Genomic DNA, 13,771 nt, shown 5'->3' with positions numbered 1-13,771 from the left:
GAGTACAGTTGTGCTCAGGATAATATTAGTGAAGGTTGATTTTCATATAAAATACTCAACTTTGACATTCTGTAACTTTGTTTCCGTAAAAGTTATTGAAGTAAGATTAAATACAGAAAACTACGGATATGTTCGATTTCAGACCACAAATTTTACAACTTTTCGGACCATCCCTTAATTTCTCAAAGGCCTTGTTTATTTACAATTACTATTAGAATACAGTAACTTGTACTATCTTTGGCAGTTTTGTTTTTTTTGTCATGTAATGTTTTTTGACGACCAAATGATATGAAATTCATTAGTTAGATGCGTTTTATGTCATGGACAATAATAACATACTTTATTCTTATTTGAAATTCAAAACCATCATAAACGAAAAAACTGCTAAAAACAGTACAAGCTTTTTAAATAATATTGAAAATACTATTCAAAAATTAAGATTGGCTTAGCTTCTGACATGCCTCTAAGCACGGTGTCTCTGGTAGAACAACATTTATATAAAAAAAATCAGTATCGCTTAAACATCTACCAAATGAAAGCTTAGTCTTTCCCCTTTTATTTGAGACCGGTTTAGAAATGTTCTATGGGGGGGGGTCCTGAACATTTTTTTTTTTTCAAAACAGTACAATGCCGTTTTTTCCTTACTGATTTCTAACTTATGGTCCACACAGTCATTTTCTTTCATGCTTATCAAGGTAGCCATGAGAAATTTTGCTAAAAGGACTTGGCATTATAATTTTTTCTTAGTCCAATTATTAAATCCAATTATCCAAGTAAATACGGTTATTACGGTTTTTTTTCTTTGCTGTCTTTATAGAGCTCGGACCTAGTTGATCCATCTCGCTCGGTTAATACGGTTTACAAATGTTCACTATTGTATATCATTACAGCTCGAACAAGCTGTCGATCATATGCTTCGGAGTTCTCCAAAACCTTATCACGATTCCAAGCAACTTGAAAATAGAAATGCACGGTTTCACTGGCTTGTTCCCCGTATTTGCTCAAACCACATCCTGTGATTTTACAAAACTCGGGGATATGATAGCGCAATATATGGAACTTCGAGCTATTGGGTCAGCCTGCTTCAATCCACGTTTTCGATAAGTGCTTAACCTTTGCAAAATCATCAGTCAGACTCTTTGGAAAATAACTTTTATGTACCTACCTGATCAAATTGCGTCTGAAATTAAATTTTTCATTGAAAAGAGATAAGTTGGAGAATAGTACGATAACTTACAGTTGCTAGTAAGCTTAGATCCCCAATCAATTCCAAAACATGCCGATTTTTCAATAGCTTCTGACAGTTTCGGCCGGTAAATCCATATTTGCTGTGGCGTTGGCAACTGCTGATCCTCATCTGTGATAAACGAATTAATTTGAAGGTCATTTTTATGAATCACAATTAAACTGCTGAACCTTACCCATTCCTCGGCAGCATTTGGATCAATGGATTCTACTTTTTTGTAGATTGCATTTACAACTCCTAGCATTATATTCAAGGACGGTGGTGGGCAAAGATTAACTACAGTTAACTCTCTCTTACTCGATATTCCGTATCTCGATATCGAGTTAGAGAACCATAGTAAAAGTTGATTTTCATGGCTGCCTCGATGGTTCCTTTGGGTCGCAGTTACACTGGTTTTGTGTTCTGTAACTTGATACCTCCCTTCCTTAGCCGAGTAGTTGGAGTCCGCAAAGCCATGCTGAAGGTGTCTGGGTTCGATTCCCGGTCGGTCCAGGATCTTTTCGTAATGGAAATCTTATTCAGCTGGAGAGTCTATTGGTTTCGGATTTTACATATACATATGAACCAGTGAGAGCACTGAAGGAAAAAAAACTGCTCTCCTAGCCCACTGCATCGAACATGAACACATGTTCAACTATGAGACGACAAAAATAGTTGATCAAATATTTAAGAAAAATATTCTACTGGTATTAGAGATGATACACAACAACAACGATAGTAATACAATAAACAAACGCACAGACATGGACGGCTTACACACCATACTATTTGGTGTAATATACAAAATCGAGACTGTAAGGAACTACTAATATACATAGGAATACAAACACAAACTACCCATTCCAGCATAACCAAGATCAAACCACATATCAGTCATAGAACAGTGCACAAAAGTAGTGCAACATAAAACTAGTGACGTGAGGTGGAAAACAGTAATAAGACAATTCAGCATTATTTTTTCATGAGGACTTTTCTGCATTCATCGATTCTCTTTTCGTAACATAGTTTCGTGCTGTTGGATAAAGAATCACTATATCTTGCTTCATTAACAAGAATTTTACTGATTTATCTAATTTAGGGAAGTTATTAGCGGAAGAGAGGATTGATGAAGAGAAAACGCTCATGTCAGTTAGGTCATTATGCAGTAACAGAATATAGTTTTGCGTTGGATTCAAACACATAATGACAAAAAACAGAACTAGTAAGTAGTAGAAATGGGCAAAACAGCTCATTTCAGTGAACAGATCCGATCCAAATCACTTATTTTAGTGAGCTGGATCTTTGAAACGGTTCAGTGGCTCAGCGGCTCGCAAAAGAAGAGCGAACTGAACCAAGCGAACCGAAAAAGAGCGGTTCAATACCTGTTGCGCGACATACGTCGTTCCTTTAGAATCTTTCTCTCTCATTCTTCGTACATTCATCCCCAGAAACTCACGATACACTCGGCCGATTTCCCCTACCCGAACCAAAAGAAAGAAGCATAAAATGTGCTTGCCATTCAAGTGGTCACTTTTTCTCTCTGTGTTACATGTTCCTGTGTGCAAATAGGCAAAAAAATTTGTCTGTCTATGCTGAGAGTGCAGAGAGCACGTTATGGAGAAAACTTTACTTGCATGGCGCGCAAAACAAGGCACGTGTCAAGCGTTATAATAAAGCCGAGAAACTTACAAAGGAGAGAAGGGGAAAATAACACTGTGGAACACGTTTTTGTCTCAAGCATCAAAATACCGCTATTAACTTAATTAAGGGTTGCTGAATCCATTGCCATTTTCAAAAATATTATAGCACGTATAATTTTTGAGATTTTCACTGTTGAAAATGCAAAATTTGACTATATCAGCCAACTTGGATGCAAGTTTGTCAGCTTGAATGGCAATTTATTTGCTTAATTTGCCACAGCATTCTAACTTCAAGTGTATGACAACACTTATCAACAAAGTACATGATACTTTCGATGCTCAAAAGTTATTTTTTGTTGATTTAGAAAAGTATTGTATATTGCCATATTGGAAAAACTAAAAGTTTTGTATGGAGACTGCAAGTATGTAAAAAAATCGATTTAATCTAAATTTTATCGTGCAATTTCAACCAAATTATATCTGAAATGAAATTTCAAGTCCTATTTTGCATGCTTGCTGGATTAGATGACAAAAAAGTTTGAAAATCATATTTTAAATTTCACGTAAACAACATTGAAACCAATGTTTTATTCAATTTTGGTGACCTGTAGCAACAAAATGTGACGTGCTGGGAGATTTCAGAAAATGGCATAAGATTCAGCGACCTCAAATCTACCAGAGACACATAATTTGATTCTTGAGACACGCAAAAATGTCGTTTTTGTTACGCTGTGTAATCGGTTTGTATGTTTTCCGGGTCACTTTTTGTCTGATCCGTGCTGATCAAATGAACCGGCTCTAGCCAAAAAAGAGCCAGCGATCAACACAAAAGCAGATCGACTAACATATAAGAAGGCAAAAGGGGGTGGAACATTTCGCATACGGCCGTTTGGTATAATCAGAAATATATGCCTTCTCTAAAATGCTACCTGTTCTTGATGCTTTTTACGAAATGTCCATTATGCCAAACGTCCGTATGCGAAACATCCTTATGCGAAATAGGTCACCCCCGAAGGCAAAATACAGAAGACTATTAACAGTCGATAAATCAAGCACTTCGTACAAGTTCATCTAAAATATATGTCTTCACTCTTCACAAACATTTTGATCAAAATTGATCGAATGATCGAAACAAAATTTATATGTTCAACCAAACTTGACTGCATATCAAATAAAATCCCGTTTTCAAACCACGTATTAAGTGAATAGTCCCTTCTGGAACAATAAAAACATTAAATAACATATTGAGATTACATGTTTCTTCGATTAAGGCGATAAAACTAGTTTTGTCCAAACTTAATTTTTTCCGACCATTTTTGTGGAATCGCTAAAAATAATATTGCTACAAAATATTAACTTCATTGAGAACGTTTGGGGGCCTTACTTAGCCGAGTGGTTAGAGTCTGCGGCTACAAAGCAAATCCATGCTGAAGGTGTCTGGGTTCGATTCCCGGTCGGTCGTCGGATCTTTTCGTAAAGGAAATTTGCTTGACTTCCCTGGGCATAGAGTACCATACCCACACAGTTACGGATCACCCACAGTGACGGATCACTTTGGCGTTCAACATTGGATAACTCGCTCAAAACATAAACGTTGACGTAAAACATATTTTTCCCATGTTATACAATTTGTCTTCTACCATTTGTAATGTTAAGCACAACATTCGACCGCTAAATAACGGTGTATTTGACAAATGTTTAGTTGGTACCACACAGCTATCATTATATGGTCGTTTTCTGTAAGAAGTGCCGTCAGCATTCATAAGCTCCCACAGGTGGTAAAATTCAAATGTTATAACATATTTTATGCTCGTTCGCTTCGATTTAGTATGAATTCATCTTTGGAAAACATTTTTCTTGATTGTTGATTCTAAATATCGAATATTAGCACTTCTAACCAGTGATCCATAATATGGACCAGGAAATGATCGTTTACCACGGTTATGGATCACTTCCAAAGAATGTAGATTTCTGCTATTTTGTGCATTGGATTCGACCTTTTCAGACAATAGCACTAAGGATAAAACTAATAAAACATCAAGGTTTGTAAATTTCATTTTTTAGCAGACAAAAATGGGTGGTAAACTTGGTGTATAGCGAAAACAGTTCATGTCTCAGTTACTACAATGCAGTATCACAAAAAAAGGCCATTTTACCCTTGTTTCCAGCTCTAACACTGCTATTTTTTGCAGTAATATATGACACATTGTTAACTTTCGCTATACCATGCAATACAGATGCATTGAGTTGAAAATCTCTTGCTTTTGCGCACTGATCCGTAATATGTCACATTTTGATCCATAATATGAAAATTGATCCATAATATGGTTTTCAGGAACCGATACAATTTTTAATTTTTATGCAATCCTATGTAAATATTACACTCAAAAAAGTTTACTAACCGAAGTTCCAATTTGAAACGATTCGATTCGTGCTTTTATATTACAATTTTACGTTTTCCATGTCGTTTTATTGAATTTTATAGGTTGGACTCCACACTATTTGATCCATAACTGTGGGGTCATGGTATAATCGTACCTGCCACACCGTATATCGTGTGGCATGCGAAAATGGCAGCTTTGGCAAAGAAAGCTCTTAGTTAATAACTGTGGAAGTGCTTATTGAACATTAAGCTGAGAAGTACTGCCCATAACTGCATAACAGTCACATTCGACATTTTTGACAAATTGACAAATTTGTGTACCATCCTTTGTAGAGCAGTTGGAGAACTTCTTATCGTTTATTTTTGGTTTTGATCCTTCCGCTTCGAACATTCTCCTGCTTTTATATTACAATTTTACGTTTTCCATGTCGTTTTATTGAATTTTATAGGTTGGACTCCACACTATTTGATCCATAACTGTGGGGTCATGGTATAATCGTACCTGCCACACCGTATATCGTGTGGCATGCGAAAATGGCAGCTTTGGCAAAGAAAGCTCTCAGTTAATAACTGTGGAAGTGCTTATTGAACATTAAGCTGAGAAGTACTGCCCATAACTGCATAACAGTCACATTCGACATTTTTGACAAATTGGAGTTAATAACATGGATAGTCATCAAATGATAAATACTTTCGATCAACTTAATGAAATCTATGAGATTGTTCTAGAAAATTCGAAAAAATACCAAATTGTTTTGTCACATTGGTAATTATAACCGCATAACAGTCACATTGAGATTATAAATGAGCCTCGTAATGTAATAGCAGTGATATTTCTATCAGAATTATTTTCTGACGATTTACCTAGTATGTGATATGAGTTGTACAAAATATCAGCTTCAAATAAGCACTTTTGAGTTCCTGGTAATTTTTTGAAATTGTAGTATCCTTCCATACTGCCATAAAATCCACACTTGGTATTCCATTTACTCAATGCCTACTTTTGTCGAATGTTACAAATATGCAGTTATGGGCAGAGCAGGCTCTGTCCTAATGGGGACATTAATGCCAAACAGAAGAAGAAGAAGAGAACGCTTTCAAAATCATGAGCAACTTGATTTTTAATTGGACTGAAGAATGAAAAATATTGTTGGGGGTCGTGCACATATTACTTCACGCTCTACGGGGGGAGGTGGTCAAGCCGAGCATGAAAAGTAGAGTTTGCAATTTTCCCGGGATTTTAATTTCCGGGAAACGGGAAAAAAATTGCCATTTCCCGGGAAATCCCAGGAAATTTTCAAAAACAAGAAAATACAGCAAATTTGATGGAATTTTCTTTTGAGTTATTCGTATTTCTTGTATATATATTGTATACCAGTAAATTTGTATGGTTACTTCTCTTTTTTGTGAGTTTGTGTTTCTAAAAAAATCTGTTGGCTTCGTTTTAATCGTCAGGCTTCAAGTTAAATTCAAATCATATGTACCAACATCGAAGCAATCCTTCCAAGCACTAGAATAAAAACCTTATGTTGTATCTTATGTTGAAAATTGAGATGGTTACATCCATGAAAACTTTATAAACCCACTCAATTCATAAAATAATTTCCCGGGAAATCTCATTTCCCCGGTAATCTTCCCGGGATTGCAAACTCTAGTGACAAGCCCTACACAATTTTCGAAGGACTCATACAAAAAAGCGTGACAAAGAGGGGGAGATGGTCAAAAATGTTTGAATTTAGCATGACATAATTTGTGTACCATCCTTTGTAGAGCAGTTGGAGAACTTCTTATCGTTTATTTTTGGTTTTGATCCTTCCGCTTCGAACATTCTCCACTTCGCATTCACTTCGCAAGACCACGTTCCAGGAAATCCTTCAGGAATAAGATTCAATGGTTCTGCAAAAGTTTTACTAACGATTTTTTTTCTGAAGGATGATTTATTAATTTCTCGAGAAATCTCTGGCTCTGGGAAAATCCCTTCAAACAATTTTAACAGAAATTCTGTTAGAAACCCTGGTATATTCAAAGAAAATATTTTGGGAAATGCATAATTCGAAAATGTTAAAAACCAATTCTTGATAAAAAGTCCTAATTGAATCTTCCTGATGAACTCTTCGAAAAAAATTTCCAAAAATTTTTACAGGACTTCGTTCAGAAAATGTTTTGTAAATCAATGCAGATATTCTTCCACAGGTTTGTCGCAGAATATTTCTTTGAAAATGCGTTAAAACATTGCTGGTAATTTATTTTTCCACGTTAAGTAGAATTTCCGTTCATTTGTATTTCGAGTAACCTTCACCGGACCATTATTTCCAGATGCACCTCGCTGCTACTAAAGCCTGTCCACGATAAATTTCGGACACGGATGGCGGGTGTACCACAGAAAGTTCGAGAATTTTACAGAAAGAAGGATTAACATCCTTGTCAACTGTTTATTTTGTAGATATAACTCTTTTATTCTGAAATAAGCAATTGTTTTTGTTGAATTATGAGTAACTTTTTTTTGCTGCCATTATTTGGGTGTCCGAAATTTAACGTGGACAGGCTTTAGGTATACATGTAAATCATCTGGTAATGTCATACCTGCCGACAAAAATTAAAATAGGAATGTGGGTGGCACAGGTCGACTGACACTTTGGGTGACATCACGCTGCTGCATCGAAATGCAAACACCGAGCCGAGCTTCTTTTATTGCCCCTGGAGCTGTCAGCTAACGTCATCCGACTGCATATGCATATGACATAGGGCAGCAGCACCAAATAACAATTACACACAGCAATTTCAGTTCGGTAAACATTTCACAAACACCGAATGTGTTATTTGGTGGAGATGCTGTGCTGCAATATCCTCGGGTGCAACATTATGCAAATATTGTGCCATGTCGTCGCCACCGCCGTCAAATGCAAGCTGCTAACACTAAGTTTCCGAGGGAACTTGAGAAGTTAAGGAATCCATAGCGGCAGCCGTGTGGCGGCGCGGCATATCGATGATTGATGATTGCAATCGGTACTCCGAATCGATCGATTGAGTGCTTTGCCGATGACATAGCGTCACCTGAAATCTGTGTGTATAATTTAGTGAATGTGCAAGCTTAACGACGGCGGCGACGCGTGTTCATGGGAACACGAGTCACAAATTAGTAGGACAAATAATAGAACTTCATTCTGTGCGCGATGTGGTTGTCACTTGACAAACTGAAACAAGTACTGTAGAATTCGGAGACTAACGCTAATGAGTGTGAAATCAATATTGTTTTTCATGAAGCAGACGTTTTGTTTAATGTCTTTGAAGATGTTTAACGCGCATAAGTTATGGATGCACCTTGTCGTAATTTGCTGGGTAAGCAATAAAAATGTTGTTTGGTGTGGGGCTGAATACCAACTGAAATATTTAACTTTTTGCAATTCTTGTGTGTTCGATAAAAGGGGTATCGTTTTTCATATTGGATGCAACTGTGCAGTTCTGGATATATTATAAACCGAGCACAGTGACGTGAAATCTTTAATTCAGATTGAAATTATTGAATAAATTAGAATTCACTTTTGGAAATAGCAAACTATTCTGATGTTATACACAAAAACTAATTATTTGTAGATCACGTAAACTCATAAATCTAGGATGTACCAAGATGCACTATTTAGAAACCCAAAAAGTTCTCTGGATCAATACACATGACTGACAACAAAATATAAATATTGATGAAGCATACCGATATCTAGTAGTTAAGGGGACACGGGAGACCGTGTTATTTTCCCTATCTTTCGTCTCACTCTAACAATAATCATCAAAACTTTGTGGAAGCAAATCTCGAGTTTTAGTGGACCGATGAAGCTGAAAATTTATCGTGTTGTGCACTACATATATAGAATCATAGTGATACATTTTCGCATCGATATATGGAGTGGTTCTTGGGATTTGCTTCTTGAAATGGATAGGATGATTATGATGACGTCCCGTGCGGCCTTAAAGCATTATTTGCTCACATTATGGCCGACATGAAGACAACCGACTTTAGTCAGGCCAGTCAGTCATCGATGGTGCAATATCCAAAACATAGTCTATCGGTATGATACGACAAGGGACGACACAGGAACTCTGTTGATGACATTGATGATAAATGGAGTGCAAGATACGACAGTGTGCTCCAATATTCATAATATACAAAGATGTGGTGAAGGTGAACGTTTGGAATACCTGGCGAAACGAATTTGACTATGAAATGAGACGAGCTGGGAGAAGAGAAAAGGAAATCGCTTCGGTGGTGACTTCAATCTATATTTATGAATGGAGATTTGAAGAAGGATTTCTTTCAGAAGAATGATTCTGGTATGACAGGAAACGCACTTTTACTCATCCTTTCTTTCGGGAGTATGCCTTTCTCTTGAAATATAGATAGGGGTCTGTGGAGTTTACGCATGAGTTTCCCAAAAGAATACTTTTTCGTCTATGTGGCTTTACGTTTCCACTGCTACTTGGCCCACATCTTATACAGTGTTCTTATGAGCACCTCTGAATTTATTATTTATGAGGGTTTGTCTTGCGTCTGTCGCATGAATTTGTATATTGTGTGGAAAATACAATAAAGTACTATGTTCCGAAAGTCGAACAAAAATGCACCGAAGATATCCCCACCATCTCAAAATTGGAAAGCCACTGACGAGTTGTACTCGTCTTACGAAATGTAAGCACATGAGTTGTGATGAATTTCCTAGAAGATAAATGTTGCGAATTTTGATTTTTTGCTCTCAACATCAACGACAATTTACACCGTATTTATCCAAAGAACGATCACTCACATTAGGCAACGGACAACGCGGAATACGCAATAGCTCAGTGATGAATTTTTCGTTTGACAAAAAAAAAATGGCATTGACTGAAGCGGAAAACAAACCATTTACAATACATCAATGAGACTGACGGCGCTAATTGCATGTAGTGGTTGGAACACACGCCTCTCACGCCGAAGACCTGGGATCGAATCCCATCCTCAAGATAGTCACTTATGACGTAAATGTTATAGTGACGCCTTCTTTCGGAAGGGAATTGAAGCCGTTGATCCCGAGATGGACTGTCCCAGAGCCAAAAAAACAAAAAAAATAACTTGAAGATTATAAAGGGTGTTCAGTAAAGATGAGAATTATTTCAATACTTTTCTGTAATTAAAGTAAATACATTGCGGTAGCTAGGATTTTTTTTCTGGAGGGGGCCTGAGGGGGCCAAGCAAATTCTACAAAAGTAAAGTCGCAAAGCGATAATAACGATCTTCACAAATTACAAAACAGATTGTATTTGTTTGTACTATTATCGCATATCACTACGGAAAATATTCCATGTATGTGAATTGATGACCCAGTAAAAAAGTTCTTCAATAATTATTTCAAACAACTCAAGTGGAATATCGCTTGTGATACTTCCACGAACTTCTCTGGGTATTCAAAGCTTTTGAAAGATTTCACTAAAGGACTTCAGCATTCGTTATTTTGGTACTTTTTCAGTACATTCTTCAAGTGCAAGATTTTACTGAGTATCTACTGGGATTTCCACATAAAATCATTTACGGGGTTAGTAGTTTATATCCAGAAGATTTTTCCCGGAGTTTCTATAGACTTTCTGAACTCAGCAAAAAATGTTTGAATAATCTCTATCAGCTGAATTAGAAAAATCTCTTGAAGAATTTGGCAAGAGATCGCTTGAGAGATACTTTCAAATGATATGTACATATTAATTTTGAGAGAGAGAGTCAGTTAGCGTATCCGATCAACATCGAAAAGCGATAAAAAAACGTTGGCTATAAAAACAAAAAATCGATTGAATCGAAAAAGCACTCTTTCAATCGCAAAGGTCAGTAAGACTTAAAAAAAATGTGACACTGGAGCACTTAAGTGGACGCCATTTCTCAATGCCGACACAAGTATGTAGAATACTTTACTTAACAACAATTCGTTATCTTTAATCCTTGAAAATGGTTAAATAATAACCGAAACCGTCGGATTAAAAGACAAAACTCTGTTTTGGCTACCACATAGACTGCTAAGGCCGAGAATATCCCCCCTTTCGCCAAATGTACTTTTTAAGAATAAAAATTAGCATAGATGACTGCACAATTAGTAGTTGCTATTCCATGATTGACTAGAAGAATCGTAATTGCACAGAGAACCAATGAACGGGGCTTGGGATTAGCTAACCATTCTCAATGTGCACAATTCGAGAGCTCACAATATGATGAAGTCAATAACGGCGTCGGTTACGTCTTTACGGTCATCGAGGAGGTAAAGGGATGTTCGTGTGACTACCGTTCTTACTAGAGACCGACATCACCTCTGCATCTCCACGGTTGTTGCAGGAAAGATGTTTTGTTAGTGGGAAGGATTAAAAAGTTACATGATCAGGATTCACCTTGGTAAGTGAAGCGACTCATGAAACTTTGATTTTGAATATAACTATTTTCATGGTTTTATTATAAACGTAGACAAATGTATGTCGACATCTGTGGCGACGAACAATTTAAAATTAATTGTTAATTAAAAAAATATATTTTTGTTTTCAATTGATGAGCGTTCTTGATGAATGTTTGTGCTGATACACGTGGTGACGAACCATTCAATATTCAGTTATTTAATTACCAAATATTGCATATAAAAAAAGATAAAAAGTAAAAGCTTATAGAAACGTTCTCATCTAGTGTCTTCCATAAAAAGATTACCAGTTAAAGCTGCCAGAAGCTTCGTTCAACTCAACGTTGGCAATTAGAATCATGCCTTTCTTGATTATACGAAGGTATTATTTTCCACAAATATTTTTAGAATAAAACTACAAAATTCACTATTCTGTTCAATAAATCACAGGTATTATCGTCAGGTAAATATTAGTCCAAAGGCAAACACTATAGGAAACCTATTATTCAACCTATATTTCAAAAAAAATGTTCGAGGTGGATAGGAATGACGTCGTCAAGCAGCTGTCAGTTCGAAATATATAACCTTCTTAATATTGTAAACTGTGAAATACCATCAAGTTGTTACTCTATTTGCTTGACGTCAAATAAATAAATAAAATGCATTAATTTATATCAAATGGACTGAGCATTTATCCAAGAAACTCTAGAAGTCTCATCATAATTATCTCCAGGATTATCAAGCAAAAATTCTTGCCGCCAATTCTTCACAAACTTTATCAACGATTTCTCCAACGTTGCCTTTGAGGGTGTTTTTTAAGGTTTATCTTCGGATTGATTCAACAAATTTTTCCGTTAATCTCTCGGAAATCCTAAGCAAAGTTTTGTTTAGGAAACAATAACTTTAATTAATCTTTAAATGATTCTTAAAGATGTTTTGAGACATTTCTTTGATTGATTATGATATTTACTAGATGCAATTTCTCCAAGACGTTATCCGCAGATCTAACTAAATTTTATCACTTAAAATTCTCCACGGTTTTCTTTAGATTCCTCTAATAATCATTAAGAAGTTCCTCCATCGCATTCCAATAAACATATCTGGAAAAAAGACTCTGAAGTATCTTCGAAAATTTCTTAGCTTAGCTTAGCTTAGCTTAGACTGACTACACATATCAATGGTTGCTATTCCGTGATTGACCGAAGTCAGTGAAAATGCACAAAGAATCAACTAGAAGTTTGGCTGGGATTGGCCATAATCTTCTTCAATGTGCATAATTCAGTGCCTCTATTTAAACAGGGTCAATAACGGCGCCGGCCACGTCCTTGCAGTCAGGTGGGATTGGGGGAAGGAATGTTAGTGTGTAACCTTTGCTATTTAGAGACCGTGTTTGCCTCTGCATCTCCACAAAGGTTACTTGGAGGGATTTTTGTTAATGGGAAGGATCGTTGGGTCACAGGATTCACTTTGATAAGCGATTAGACCATGGTAAATAATGATTTGTGAGATATATACATGCTTTTTTGTAAATATAATATTTTCATTTGATATGAACAATTTCTATGTAGTGGAAAATTATGCCGACACTTGAGGTGACGAACCATTCAAAGTTTGTTGAACAAATACCTAAATGTAACATTCCTACAGCTGTCAGGACGAAAGCATGTGTTATTATATTTTACTTACCGTAATCTGGGGTATCATTGATCAGCGGGGTAACATTGATCGGAATGGCTCACCTCGTAATAAGTTGGTATCATAATTTATTGATGAAACATTCCCAAAGTATGAATGTTGCTTCTCTTTCTTATATTTATGAGCTATTAAAAATTAAGATTTTGGCAAAAATTGCGTTAACTTTATGCGTAAATTTGTCAAGTTTGCGAAACAATGATTTCAATGGTTAAGGATGACACTACCGAAGATTCATGTCTCACATAAGTTCTGCAAGCAATATGAGCAAGGAAAATGCGGTTCTCACTAAAAATGGCATCGCCAAAAACGATTCCGCTGTCAAAAGTTTTACAAGTATGTTCAATTAAACCACATTAACGAACTACTGTGAATAATGTAAAAACCCCTTAGGAAATTGCCTACCTTTAGGCGTATTCCGCTGTTCGAAGTGTTT

General features: G+C 36.3%; 1 protein-coding gene across 7 annotated transcripts in view; it reads left to right on the top strand.

The window, feature by feature from the left end:
- Positions 1-13,771, top strand: part of LOC5577147 — a 408,487-nt gene that overhangs the window by 20,959 nt on the left and 373,757 nt on the right. The window lies entirely within an intron of this gene.

Source organism: Aedes aegypti, chromosome 2, assembly GCF_002204515.2.
Source record: "Aedes aegypti strain LVP_AGWG chromosome 2, AaegL5.0 Primary Assembly, whole genome shotgun sequence".
NCBI classification, from domain to species: Eukaryota; Metazoa; Arthropoda; class Insecta; order Diptera; family Culicidae; genus Aedes; species Aedes aegypti.
Note: the sequence above shows the minus strand (reverse complement) of the source record. Positions and strands in the feature narration are given on the sequence as shown.